The 14,153-nt window shown below is 39.8% G+C and overlaps 1 protein-coding gene and 1 long non-coding RNA gene across 3 annotated transcripts in view; one reads left to right on the top strand and one right to left on the bottom strand.

Moving 5' to 3' along the window:
• Positions 1-14,153, bottom strand: part of LOC126996951 (uncharacterized) — a 113,992-nt gene that overhangs the window by 11,830 nt on the left and 88,009 nt on the right. The window lies entirely within an intron of this gene.
• LOC126996950 (lachesin-like) overlaps positions 7,952-14,153 on the top strand; it is a 64,634-nt gene continuing 58,432 nt past the window's right edge. The window contains exon 1 of the mRNA XM_050857905.1: positions 7,952-8,491. The gene's annotated coding sequence lies outside the window, so the exon portion shown is untranslated. The remainder of the gene's footprint in view (positions 8,492-14,153) is intronic.

Raw genomic sequence — 14,153 nt, 5'->3', positions numbered from 1 at the left:
GGAATTCATAAGGATAAGAAACCCGATATAAATTAAATCTGTAAAAGAGAAACTTAACTTAGAAAAAGAAAGAATGAAGGCAATACATTCTCCTACGGCAAAATACTCTAACACAAGCACATAAACATCGGCCGTATCAATACACTCGGTGACCACAACAAGCACTGGTGTAATTATTCAAGCGAGGGTTTGGATGCGGGAGAGAAAGGTGAGGGGACGGAGGGTGCGGAAAGAGGGAGCAGGGATTGAGAAGGGAGCGAGGAGTGGTGTGGGACGAGGGAGAGATGGAGAGGAAGGTAGGGATGGGAGGAGGAAGGTGGGAGGGAGAGAGGCAAGGAGATGAAGGGAGGGTGGGACGGTAAGGAGGGCGACAGATATAGGAGAGCGAGAGGGATGTAGGTGGACTGAGGGGAAGGAAAGGAGGGAGGGAGAGAGGGAGAGCAGGAATGTGATGGGTGAGTAAAGAGAGAGAAAAAGGGAAAGTTAAGTGATTGGGAATGGGGGAATTGTTATGAAAGAGTAAAAATTAAATAAAATTACTCAATTTGTAAAAGAAATAATACCTGAACGATAAGGGAGGAAAAAACAATGATGACAATATGAAACGAAATAGTGGAAAACGGTGAAGTGTCATAGCAGCTTACTAAGAAAAAGCACAAATAAACCAAGGTGATACATCGAAATTTAAGGCAAATATTTATAAACCCAACTTTTTTCGAATCTTTACTGATGATCTATTTTTTTACATTTGTCTGCATGACCGTCTATTTTTTTTACAACAAAGGGGACAGCTCAAGGGCACTAACAAAAAAGGAAACAATAATAATAAAAAAGCCCGATACTCCCTGCTCCTAAAAAGAATCCAAAGAGGTGGCCAAAAGAGGGGTCAATTTCGGGAGGAGAGGTGTCCTGATACTCTGATACTTTCCTCTATTTTTACATCTCTATTTTGTAAAGCTTTCTATCTATATCCACTTATCAATACTTTAATCCACCGTAGTCTACTGGTTTAAGACGAAGAAATAAACCAAAGCAAAATACACTTCTGTCTGTCTCTTTCCTCCTTTTCACGAATATTCTGAAACGTGGGGAGTAGAAGCGGCCTTGGTTTGCTTTGGGTTACTTCCGCTACACCTCGACCACCGGAGCTGTGTGTGTGTGTGTGTGTGTGTGTGTGTGTGGTTTTCAATACAATCTCAGGTGTCTCTAAACTCTGGAAATAATAAACCTCACACACACACACACACACACACACACACATAGACAGACAGAGAGGGTGATTCTAATAACACACCAACCACATCAGATGAACGAGTCCCCGGAATGTGACCGTAAAGTTGGCTATAACAAAGTACCCCCTATCCACCTCTTCTCTCTTACACTTCCTCTTATCCCTCTTCTTCTCTATCTCCTTTTCCCTGCTCTTTATTTATTCTTTCTTTCCTGTTTCCTTTTAATGTGCTCTTTATGCTTTTAATTTCCCTCATTTCTCTATCGCAACCTTCTTTCTTTTCCTTCCGTTAGTTTTATTGTAATTTCGCTATTTATCACATTTCATTCTCTCTCTCTCTCTCTCTCTCTCTCTCTCTCTCTCTCTCTCTCTCTCTCTCTCTGTTCCCTTGTACTCCGCCTCACCGTAAAACAAGTACGATACGATGGCGGGGAGGAAGAGGGGGTGAGGGGAGTAAAGAGGCGGTGGCTTTGCTGGTGTTAAAGTTTGGCGCGTCTGTCTTCATCAGGTGTTGAGCGACCATTAATTACAGGTGTCCCGTCACCTGTCCGGGCTGGAGGGAAGAGAGGTAGGGAGGAATGAGAGGAAAGAGGGGAGAGGGGTGAGGGCAGACTTAGGGAGGAAAAGAGTGAAGTTTAAAAGGCTGCGTTAAGGTGTTAGAGAGGGATACGTGTGAAGAATTAGAGGTTAGAGTTTCTCGTTGATGTTCTTCCATTCCTAGTAAGTAAATAATAGAACACGCATTTCCACTAATCCTTCTGCTATTCCCTTTCCACTTCCTGTCATATGCACATTTTTTCTTATAACTGATTTTTTTTCTCATCTTTTCCTGTAAGAAGTCAATATTTTTTTTCTCGATATACTTATGTTTTAAAGATCATGTTCTAATGTAAGACTGAGTCGCGTGAGTGTGTGTGTGTGTTTGTTTGTGTGTGTGTGTGTGTGTGTGTGTGTGTGTGTGTGTGTGTGTGTACGGATTTTTTTTTAACTATTTTTAATATTTGTCTTCGAATCGGTCCACGCCTGTTACTCCTCTCTCTCTCTCTCTCTCTCTCTCTCTCTCTCTCTCTCTCGGCAACAGACGCAAGCAATAACTCGGGCTCTGTCAATACCACCACAAACTCTCCCACGCTCACAAATTCCGTAAAAAGAGGGAGAAATTGACCTAAAATACCATTCAGGACAATTAACCTCACTGAGTGGACGGTGCCGGAGCAATAAAAGTTTTCAGGACGGGCTGACTTGACCCTCTCCTCTCCCCTGCCTCTCTCAGCTCCCCTCTGCTAACTCTCCCAGTCCTCCTCCTCCTCCTCCTCTTCCTCCTTCTCCTCCTCCTCTTTCTCAGCCTTCGTTTCTCCCTCCATCCAGTCACTTCCCTCTCTTTTCTTTCTTCGCCTACCAACTTGCCTTCCTCTACTCGTTTTTTTTCGTTCTTTTCTTCCTTTCTTTTTCTTTCTTTCTTTCCTTTTTTCTTTCCTTCTTTCTCTCACCCTTATCCTCTAAATGTTTGCGTCTGTATTTTCCTTCCCTACAAATGCTAACTTGTTTATATACTTTTACAGGGTGTGTGTATACCATTCTTATTGATTGTTTTGTACTTTTTGACTTCTCGTAATTTGTATTTATTCTTACAGGCAAGAGTATTGTTAACAAAAGACGTAATCAACAAAAAAAAGTGCAAATGACAAAACTTTATGTCTCTATTGCGTGGTTTATATCCAGACCTCGTAACATCTCGCGTGGCGATAATAGCTGAGGGCAAGAGTCGTGTGGCGGAAGATTTTTACAGTGGCACCCTTTTAGGCCTATAGCACTATATATCCTTAATGTTCCCCTTCATCAAAATAAGAATCAGAAACAACTCTAGATATTCCCGCAGAAACTTCATGAAATCATTCTATCGCATTAGGGAAAAAGAAAAGTAATCATGTACTTCTGAATGGAAAACTTAGACTTTTACTGAGAAAACGCATAAATCAGATTAATAAGGTTTCCAAAATCCTGTAGTGTTCTGTTACCAAACAAAACACACACACACACACACACACACACACACACACACACACACACACACACACAGAGGCAGGGAGTCTGCGTCGGAGGGGCTGAAGTGATCAGTAGCAGACGTCCGCGGTAAGGCCTCATCTGTACAGCGATGTTTTCTGCGTTTGATCCTAAGATGACTAGCACTGCAGGGGGGGAGGAGGGCGGACGGGGGGGAGGGAGGCAGGAAGAATGAGGAACTGGGATGAGGTAGTGGCGTAAAAGGAATGTGGACAATGATGCTAAGGCCACGTAGACGAGCCGCTGTCGGATGAGGAAGTAATTTATTTATGAGACGGAATTTTTCCTTGATATTTTTTCCCCTTGCACGTGTCCCTGTTACTTACAACGCTGTTTTTTTTTCTTTAGAGTACTGGACGGGAAAAATATATAAATAATGAATATCTATATCACATGTATTGCAAATTCTAAAATGGAAACTTTTTTTATCTAATATTGGACTTAAAAACGTATAAATATTAATAACTATCACATGTATTCCCAGTGCTTTAATTGAAACTTTTTATCGAATACTGGACTGGAAAAATGTATAAATATTAAATAAGTTTATCACATGTATACCAAATTCTATAATGGAGACCAGCGTAACGGCGCCAGTTCATCTCTCCAACCTCTTACGGTCTAATTTCCTGGGAATGACAAAAATGTGTTGTATTGGTCATTAATCACGTCTTCTTAGGGCCAAAGTCGCCTGCTTCTCTTTACCTGTAATATACGAGAATTACCAACGTCCGTCTAGCCTTCCATGCATACTTTGAGCTCCATGGAAATTAATGTTCGGGATCAGTCTTATTATGAATGCTCAATACCTCACTTTAATGGCCTCTTGTGCCCATATTTTTCATTGCGGGGTAGTTTATTTTATCCGTAAACAAATCAACCCAGTGAGAGGGACCCCGCGATAACAAAAGGAGTGAAGCAAAAGGTATGACAAACCACGAAGGAAAATAAACAAAAAAAAGAAATGTGATAGAACTTAGAGGAAAGAAATAAACTATGGTACCTTGAAGGACGAGCCCGTAAAGAAGAGTTATAGAAAAGCAAAGAAAATGTGCAGCATAACAAATATATAATGAGAAATTCGAAACGTTGCAAGGGTAAGGAAGGGCAAGAGTGGATGTGGCACTCATATAATGTCATCGTGAAGTGTGTGTTTGTAAAAGGAAGAAATAGCGATAGAAAAGGAAAGCGTTTTAATGCCAAGAAATACAAGAACTAAAGGAAGAGGGAAGAAATCAAATACATAGTCAGAAAATGGACTTTGAGAAGTTATATTATTTTAGACCGATGTGAGGGAAGAGGGAAAAATAGAAGACAAAAAGAAAAACAAACCAAAATAGGAAAATTAAAATAAAAAATAAACGTTTCCTAAATAAAAACAAAATTCGAAACTTTTAAAAAATAGAAAAAATAACAACCCCACAAAACAATAAACAAAAATGATAATACAAAAAAATCAAATGGATATAACTGACTGTCATAAATAAACTTCAAAGGGGCATCAAGGAATGGACTGAAGAGAAAAATTTACGAGCACAAGAACAGTAAGCAGAGACTCAAAACTGGTGTAATGTGAAGTATGAATGCGTCAAGAAGGAGAATGTAAGGGATACGAATGAAAACCTCCAATAGAGTAGCAGAATGGGAGAAGAGAGAGTGGAAATCCGTGAAGGGACGAGGGAAGAACTGTGAAGAGAATCAGTAATGCAATATGAAAGGGAATGAGGGGAGAGGGATGAGGGAAGCCGATGACAAGGGCAGAGGAATGCGCAAGGGAAAGCGTGAGGGTGAAGATGCAAAATTTCGTAATAAATGAGATGGGAGAATTGGATGTAAGGGATGGAGTGTGAGGACAAGGGGAAGAGAGGTGTTGATAGGGAGTTAGAGTGAGAAGGAACAGATAAGTGCGAGAAAATAGTGTGAGGAATGAAAAGAGGGATGAAAGGGTATAAGGGAAGGAGAAAATAATAGTGAAAGGGATGAAGAGAAAAAAAAAGGGATTGAAAAGATATGATACAGCAAAGAACTCTGCAGGATAAAGGAAATATGAAAGAATGAGGGAAGAAAAAGGAAAGAGGAATAAACTATGGTATGGAACTGATGAAGGATTTAAGCAAATAAGGATGACGAAATAAGGAGGAGGGAAGAAAGGGAAACGGTGGGAAGAGTACGAGATGTAAGAAAGAAAGAAATATGGTGTAAAAGAAAAATAATTATATGGGGTTCAAAAACTGACGAAAGATGAAAACAATTGAAAGAGAAAAAGGAGAGAAGATAGAGAAAAATATCAGAGTGAGAGAGGGAAAGGTCAGAGAGAAGAAAATATATATACAGAAATTTAAAAAGTAAGATGGGGCAAATTGGCAGATGAAAAATAAAAACAAGTAAAAAGGGATACAAAAACATAAAAAAGTGGATAGGAGAGAGAGAGAGAGAGAGAGAGAGAGAGAGAGAGAGAGAGAGAGAGAGAGAGAGAGAGAGAGAGAGAGAGAGAGAGAGAGAGAGAGAGAGAGAGAGAGAGAGAGAGAGAGAGAGAGAGAGAGAAGGGTCAGAGAAAAAAAAAATGAACAAATAAAAAGTAAGGAGCTGGGGCAAGCTTGCAGTGATGAAAAATGTAAACAAGTTAAATATACAAAATAGTGGATAGGACAGGAATATGAGAGGAGAAAGGAAGTTCAGAGAAAGGAAAAAAAAAAAAAAGTAAAGCTATGGGGCAAGCTGGCAGTGACAAAAAATAATAAACAAGTAAAATGGGAAAAGCAAAACAGTGGATAGAAGAGAAAAACTAAAGGAGTGAAAAAGCAAGAAGGTCGGAAAGAGAAGTCAGAGTAGCATCCAACAACCACGACATTTTGCTCACTCATTAAGATAATTGAGGTCCTTAGTGAGTCGGTGGGGGTGAGGGGGTGTACGTGGGGGTGGGCTGGTTATCTGGCCCTCTCAGAACCAGGTGGGGGTCGCCTGCCCCTGCTGATAACAGAGGAGGCACAGAAGGCGCAGGAGGAGGAGGAGGAGGAGGTGGAAGAGGAGGAGGAAGGTTAGAAAAGATGGGAGCGGTAATGGAACAGGACTGACGGAAAAAAGCAGAAGGATAAGAAAGAATAGCAAAGAAAAATTAACGGAAAGAGCAAGGAAAGGGAATGACGGGGTGGTGAAGATTATGGATAATGGAGATAAAAAAAATACGAGAAAAATAAAAAGAACTAGGAAAAAGAGAAGTACGTAGAGCAGGTGGTATGATAAGGCTGAATGGGGGGAAAAATACTATAAAGAGGAGAATCTGTAAACGAAAAGATGAAATAACATTAAAATGCATAAAAGAAAGATGGAATAGATCTTCAGAATAGTAAAAGAAATATTAAAACAAAAATCACAGAATGGAAATCGAAGAAAAAATGATAAATGGACCAAAGAGTAGCTAGAAATACAGGAGGAAGCAGAAAGGAGTAGAAGAATGGAAAAGGTAAAGGAGGAGGAGGAGGAGGAGGAGGACAAGGAGGAGAGGAGGGGAGAACTACAAGGGGAAGAGGGAGGACCACCACCACTCGGTCAGTGATTACGGCAAGCGGCTCAGACAGTCATTCAGGAAATTATTAAAACGACGATCAGGGGGAAGAGGGGAAGCTGCCCACTCCTCTGATTGCAAGGAAGGAAAGGAGGGGAAATGGGAACGAGAGGGGCGATAGAAGGGGAGACACACGGGCGCGAGGTATGAGGGATGGAAGGTTATGAAGTAGCGGATGAACTGATGGCGAGGAGATGCATGGAAAAGGATGGTGAAAAAAAAAAGTGAACAAAAACAAAAATATAAAGAAAACGAGACGAATGCTGCGATAGAGAGAAAAAAACATTGTCTGAGTAAATAGAGAACGTGAGGAAATGATGAAAAATATGAATAATGAAAAATATACCGAAAACATCAGAAAATAGATATTACAAAAAAAAATAGTTGTGTAGGAAAAATGAACCACCAAGCATAAGTTGAAAAAAAAATATTTATAGAAGACACTGGGAACTTCAGGAAATAAAAAATTCTCTCTCTCTCTCTCTCTCTCTCTCTCTCTCTCTTTATATGTATGTATGTACGTATGAATAGATAGATAGATAGATTGGTTGAACAAACGTAGTGTGCAGAATAAATGCGGTTACAGCTGAGGAAATAATCGAGACAGAAAGGCAAATTGCAAGTGTACACACAAAAAGAAAATCAGCAAATATGACAAACTTTAGGATCACAATACGAAATCACATGTGAAAGAAAAAAACTTTAAGAATCCAACATTATTTTACCGCGAGGAAATGCCAAACTGAAAGCAGATAAAACCATATAACGGCCAACGGGACAGCAACCTTTTCTGATTATGACCTGCGGGCTTTATACATGCTGACAGCTGGTGACATAAGAATCTTAAGAATTGAGACAAGAACGCCGAGAGAGAGAGAGAGAGAGAGAGAGAGAGAGAGAGAGAGAGAGAGAGAGAGAGAGAGAGAGAGAGAGAGAGAGAGAGAGAGAGAGAGAGAGAGAGAGAGAGAGAGAGAAGAGGGGGGGGGCAAAAGGAGATGTGGAGGAGCGCGCGAGGTTAGGCAAGAAGGAAGGAAGGAGAGAGAGAGGAAGAAAAAGAAGGAGGGATGGAGAGGAGGAGGAGGAGGAGGAGGAGGCTGGCCGAGATGCGGGATAGGTTGGCTGAGGCAGCTGGTCCGCCCCAGAGTCACGCCGCCTCCCGCCCGGACCGACTCTGCATCGTCAACAACAGCAGCAGCAGCAGCAGCGCGCACACACTCAGTCACGACGCGTCACCCTCCCCGCTCTCATATCGCCTCGCCGCAGTGACCTGCTCGCCTCACATCCCCCTTCGTCTTCCCACACGCCCTAAGATACCGTCGGAGGAGGGCGAGCGAGACGCATTGCCAGTGTAACCTTATAACTTAACTTCTGTGTCGTGCCGCCGAAGAGAGGGAGAGAAAGAGACAGGGATGCTGCAGGCAGTTAGTTGCCTCGTCATTGTGGTAATCAACACCGCTCGTCCCTGGCTAACAAGACGCGGGTTGTTGGAGGTGTAAGTGGGTGTTGTGGCCCGGAGTGAGGGCGTCTGCCTCCCTAAACCACGTGCTACTCACCCCGCCATCGCTGGGTTGTCGATGCTCCCTCTGTCCGCCGTCGCTGCCAGCCCCGCCCGCCCGTCTAACCTTTTGCAGGTAACCTCATACACCTAAGTTTGTCGCCTGTTGCCATGGTTACTCCTAATTACCTTTAGGTAGCTCCTCGAACCCCCTCTCTAATCTTCCGCCAAGCCTCTCACCGTCGCTGTTCAATCCCATACCTATTGTGCACGTAATAATAACCTTGGCCCAGGTGTGCGGTAAACTCGGCGCCGCATCAGGTTGTTGGTTCATTATAAACTATCTTATTAGAAAAATCATTATATATTACCAGCCCTATTGTACTCACTAAAGATTACATATCCCAAGTTTATACTATTTTTGTATTTTTATCAAATTATATACTTGCCATTAGTATGTACTCCTTACTCCCAACGCTGGATTTGAATGAGCATTCATACTACTTCGTTTTCTCCGTAACTTTTCACCTGTCCTCTCTCACACACACACATTTCGAAGCCTTGCCCTTGGTACCTTCGTTAACTTTTCAACCCTAAGGAATTAAGTTTCGGTCAAGGTTGCCTGTTATGCGGAAACTCAACAACTTTTTTTTCCAAACCCAAAACTAGACAATCTAATATCATACGAAGAAAAATTGGTACTGCTAAAAATATGGGGCACTCGTAAGATCCAACTGCACAACAGAATTAGCAGCGATATAAATGTTTCGTGAACAAAAAAACAACACGCAAGTGATTACAACTTACTAAATTTATGTATTTGATCCCTGAACTTCAGGTTTCTACTAATACTTCCAATTTTCAGGGGATCGTGTTTGTAGATGATTGCTTTAATATGCTAAGTATGTCAGGATATTCAATGATTGTAGAAATAATCTTATTGCACGTGATAAAAAGAATGGTCAAGGCTTAACTGATACATTAACAAATAACTTTAAACAAAATCGGAACACAAAAATATAGAAAACCCAAATTCATCAGGAAGCTAAGATGATGGGCTTGTTCTTATCATGGGTAGATGAATTTATGAAACATAGCGCTACGTACATAAAAGAACATGCGAAGAAATTATTGCATTAAATCAACTAATCATAGTAATGCACATATATATCAAAACTACGTTTCTTTCATTGGTGATTTCAAAAACATCTTAACAAAAAAACTATTTTCAACGATTATCTGATGAATACAATTTTGGCTTGTATTTTCGAATGTATTTTTGGTACTTTAGCCACAAAGGAATAAAAACTAAACTTCCAACGTAAACTTTAACACATATCTCGTCCCCTGCAATACGAATTAGTTTATTTTCAATTTCAATGTATATATTTACTTTCCTGTGTGTGTGTGTGTGTGTGTGTGTGTGTGTGTGTGTGTGTGTGTGTGTGTGTGTGTGTGTGTGTGTGTGTGTGTGTGTGACTTTTGATATATTTAATACCTATAGAAAGCTTCTCGTTACTTTTCCATTACGTTCAATATTTTTAGCTCTTATCTTTGTCACATATTTTCACAATGTTTTGATTTGGAAAAAACAAAAATGCAACTGTGTCTCATACAGAGGATCACAGTGAGTAATAAATACGTTCATCATCTCTGTCAATCAAGTTTTATATATATATATATATATATATATATATATATATATATATATATATATATATATATATATATATATATATATATATATATAATATCTCTCTCTCCAAACCATAAGTGTTATATGAATGTTAAAATCTTTTAGGGAATTTCCGACACTGAACTAATCCCGTGAAGTGTATCATCCTTTGGCTTACACCACGAAAATTGGAGTTTATATTTAGTTGTTATTAAGCAATAGACAATAGAGCGGCACGCGGAGTAGGATTTCCCTTGTGAATGAATTATGAGTCATTATTTCATCGTCGATTCATATCTGGGAATGCATGTAATTCAGAAAATTTGTTTATAGTTCTGAAATGAATGTTAGCTGAAGGTATTTAACAATTCGTAGTCATATGAACTCATACAAGTTGATTCGAGTAAAATTACGGATTTTTCAATCTTAAACCAACTAAAACAGCATTTTTGGGTCTCTCTCTCTCTCTCTCTCTCCACACTATCGCATCTTCCATATATAAAATAAACTTTAATAAATTGCTCTCAATTTAAGTTATTAATAGTTAAAATCATAAAGCAGAGGGTGATTATTCGATACAAACGCAATATAAGTATCTCAAGGCTTTGAAAACTTGTTAATATATACCGTCTCAAGAATGAATAACTCCACTTGGGTCGCTCAGAAAAGATTGCTTCAGCTGTGTCTCGTCTTGAGATAAAAATAAGGGAGGAGGCAAAGCTTGTCTAGAGGTCAAATATAATAATGAAAGTTTAGGTGGTTATATAATTAAAAAGATAAATCAGTAAATCAGTTAATTCATTGACAACATAGGCAGCCAAATAACTGTTCAATAATAAACCTAATATTGGTCTTCTTGTAGAGTTTTCTTGACCAATAAACGATAACTCACTGGACACAAATATTTATCTAGTCGATCAATTCATTCATTACCTCAGACAGAAACAACGTTTTATTAATTACTGTAATGTGGTATTTACAAGGACCAAAAAATACCTATTATACCTACAAATACTAAAAGAGATAATGATAATAGCAATAATGATAGATAATACGAATAATAATAATAATAATAATAATAATAATAATAATAATAATAATAATAATAATAATAATAATAATAATAATACGAAAAAAATCATGATAAATAAATTACATAATCTAAAACTGTTGTATTCGTAATATTATGCTCGTCAAGGGCTGCTAAATGACGATTACAGCATCAAAAAGACATGTTTCTTAGATTTCGGAGACGTGTCCGGGATTATTTGAAGTCTCGGGACATGTCAGATTAATTTCAATACCAACATTTAAGAACATAAGAACATAAGAACGTAAGGAGTCTGCAAGAGGCCGGTTGGCCTATACAAGGCAGCTTTGTTACTGAGAAATGTGCGATGATAAACAGCTGTCAACGTGTCAATAGCAATAGATAAAAATATACAGAAAAACATACAGAGAGAGAGAGAGAGAGAGAGAGAGAGAGAGAGAGAGAGAGAGAGAGAGAGAGAGAGAGAGAGAGAGAGAGAGAAAGAGGGGGTGTAGGTGATCACATAAAGGATACGCTTGTGTTGTCATAGCAGAGCCTCGCCTCCCCTCGCCTCCCCTCTACTTAATGATGTGTCTGTGTGTCTGTGTTGAGTCTTTGATCGTTGTAGCGTGTTTTTGCGTGTGATTTGTTTTCGTTCGTTCGTTCGTGTGTGTGTGTGTGTGTGTGTGTGTGTGTGTGTGTGTGTGTGTGTGTGTGTGTGTTTAGCCGGGGTGTTTAGGGAGTGTTTAAAGTGAATACGAGTTTTGTTTAGTGTACTGTTGCTTTTCCTCATCGCAGCTTCGAATCAACGATATGTCTAGTCCGGAAAAACATCATGAGAAGGGAAACGCGGACTTCGAATGCTTTACTTTGAGAAATAGTGATATACAAAATAATATACATATCTATCTGGATACATTTTCATCTCAAGATTAAATGGATATCATAATGTCCAAAAATGCTGCCATAAGTAACTGTATTTCCCTTTCATGGTTTTAATAATTCTGACTCTTCGCCTATATTTCCTTTTTTCGTAATTTTCTTAATCAGTTATTTCCTGAATATTCGATTTATTTGGCAACCGAACAGAGAGGCGTTCATTACTTTTGCCAACTTTATCGAATGCACTGATTTGGAAAAAGTATTAATTGTCAAGATGACAAAAAAATAGAAAATAATTGGTCGTATTTTTGTTACGTCACATGCGCGCACAAAATTATATAAGGACACCTTCCTTTCTATTTAATGGACATAACAATGTAAACGTTTGGCCTCAATTACGTTCAGCTATGTGTCGGGCCATTACCGAGTGTCTAGACAGCCGAGAAAAAATCGTTTCATTGTGGAAAGCAAAACGGTTTCGTCGGCTTGGCCGCCGCCCGTGCATGGCGGCGGGCACAGCGACGATGGCGGCGGCGGCGGCGGCGGCGACGGTCTTCATTTTCCGCCGCTAGCCTTCCTTGCATGTATAACTCTACACCTGTGACGGTCTATTCACCTGTGACACTCTACACACCTTTAGCACTCCCTACACAACTGCAGCGCTGACACATCTTCTGTAATACTGCCTACATCCTGGAACACTGACTTCACCTCTTTAGCTTTTACAATCTGTAACACCAAATATACAGCTGAACACAACTTTATCACGCCTACACTTGTACCTAAGCTGTACCCCTCCCTCTGCGCTTTAAATCTTTGATCTATATCTGCACCACACATGCAAATCTCCCTTACGTACTGCTAATGCTCCTTCCAAGCCGCTAACACACCTGGGACGGCTCAATTAACCTGCAACATTCCTTCTGCACCTGCACCCAATTCTATACAGAAGACATAAAGGAGAGATAAAAGAAGGAATGAAGGAAGAAAGGAAAGAATAGCTAGATAGGTAGATTGTAGGTAGGTAAGTAGATAGGTAGGTAGTTTTGAAGATGAGTAGGAAGAAAGGGGAGCTAGGTGAGGAAGGAACGAACGAAGAAATTATGGAATGAAGGTAGGTTGGTAGGTCGGTCGGTCGGTAGGTAGGTAGGTAGGCAGGAAGGAATGCAAAAAGGTAGTTAAGAAGGTGGGTAAGCCAGGAAGGAGAAAGAAAGGAAGGAAGGATAAAGAAACAAGAAAGGAAGGAAGGAAGGAAGTTAGGGAGGGAAGGAAGGAGGGACGGAGGGAGGAAAGGTAGGGAAGGAGAAAGGAAGGCAGGGAGAATGGAAAGATTTATGTGAGAATGTAAGAGACACGTCAATATCGAGCGTCGTCGTGCTTCTTATAAAGGTACCTCCCTCGTAGGAATTCACTGTTTTGAGTCAGTGGGAGAAAAAAATAAGTAAAATGATACGGAGTTTACTGTGTGGAATTGAAATCTGAATGCTGGTCATATTAGTGGTGGTGGTGGTGGTGGTAGAGGACGCGTATGGTGGTGATAGTGCTGTACAGAAATTTATGGGCTGTGTTAGTTGGTGTAGTTTCGGTGTTGATGGAAGCTTTGTAATTTATGGAGGCGCTAGTGACGATGAGGACGGCGGAAGATGTGTTGTGAATATTGCTCTTGTGGTTATTGTTCGTTATTTTTGAGGCTGGTTTTAATTGGTGTGGCGGTTTATTTGAGTGTGAGTGTGTGTGTATGTGTGTGTGTGTGTGTGTGTGTGTGTGTGTGTGTGTGTGTGTGTGTGTGTGTTATGTATGCTTGCTGGTCTGTGGTGAATCTGTGCTGAATGCTCTAGTACTACCTGGAAAGTAGACAAAATCACTGCGAGAAAAATACCGGATTATTATAAATAGTTATCATAGTTATTTCATTATTTCTATAGATATAAGTATAATTATTGATATTGTTACGACTGTCATTATCATTGTAATAACAAATAACAATGTTATCCTTATCATTATTATTGCTAGTAGTTATTTTTTTTAATTCTAATAAAATATTTATCTCAGACACACACACACACACACACACACACAGTACCGCCTCTATAATTACCCCAATTAAAAACCTATACACAGGTAGGGAAATAGTTATTTGCGTCCAATTACGAATGCCATTTGTTTCCCTTGCAATTATTTTATAGAAATGTTCAACATTCATACAGCAAT

The sequence above is a fragment of the Eriocheir sinensis genome, chromosome 11 (genome assembly GCF_024679095.1).
Source record: "Eriocheir sinensis breed Jianghai 21 chromosome 11, ASM2467909v1, whole genome shotgun sequence".
NCBI lineage: Eukaryota > Metazoa > Arthropoda > Malacostraca > Decapoda > Varunidae > Eriocheir > Eriocheir sinensis.
Note: the sequence above shows the minus strand (reverse complement) of the source record. Positions and strands in the feature narration are given on the sequence as shown.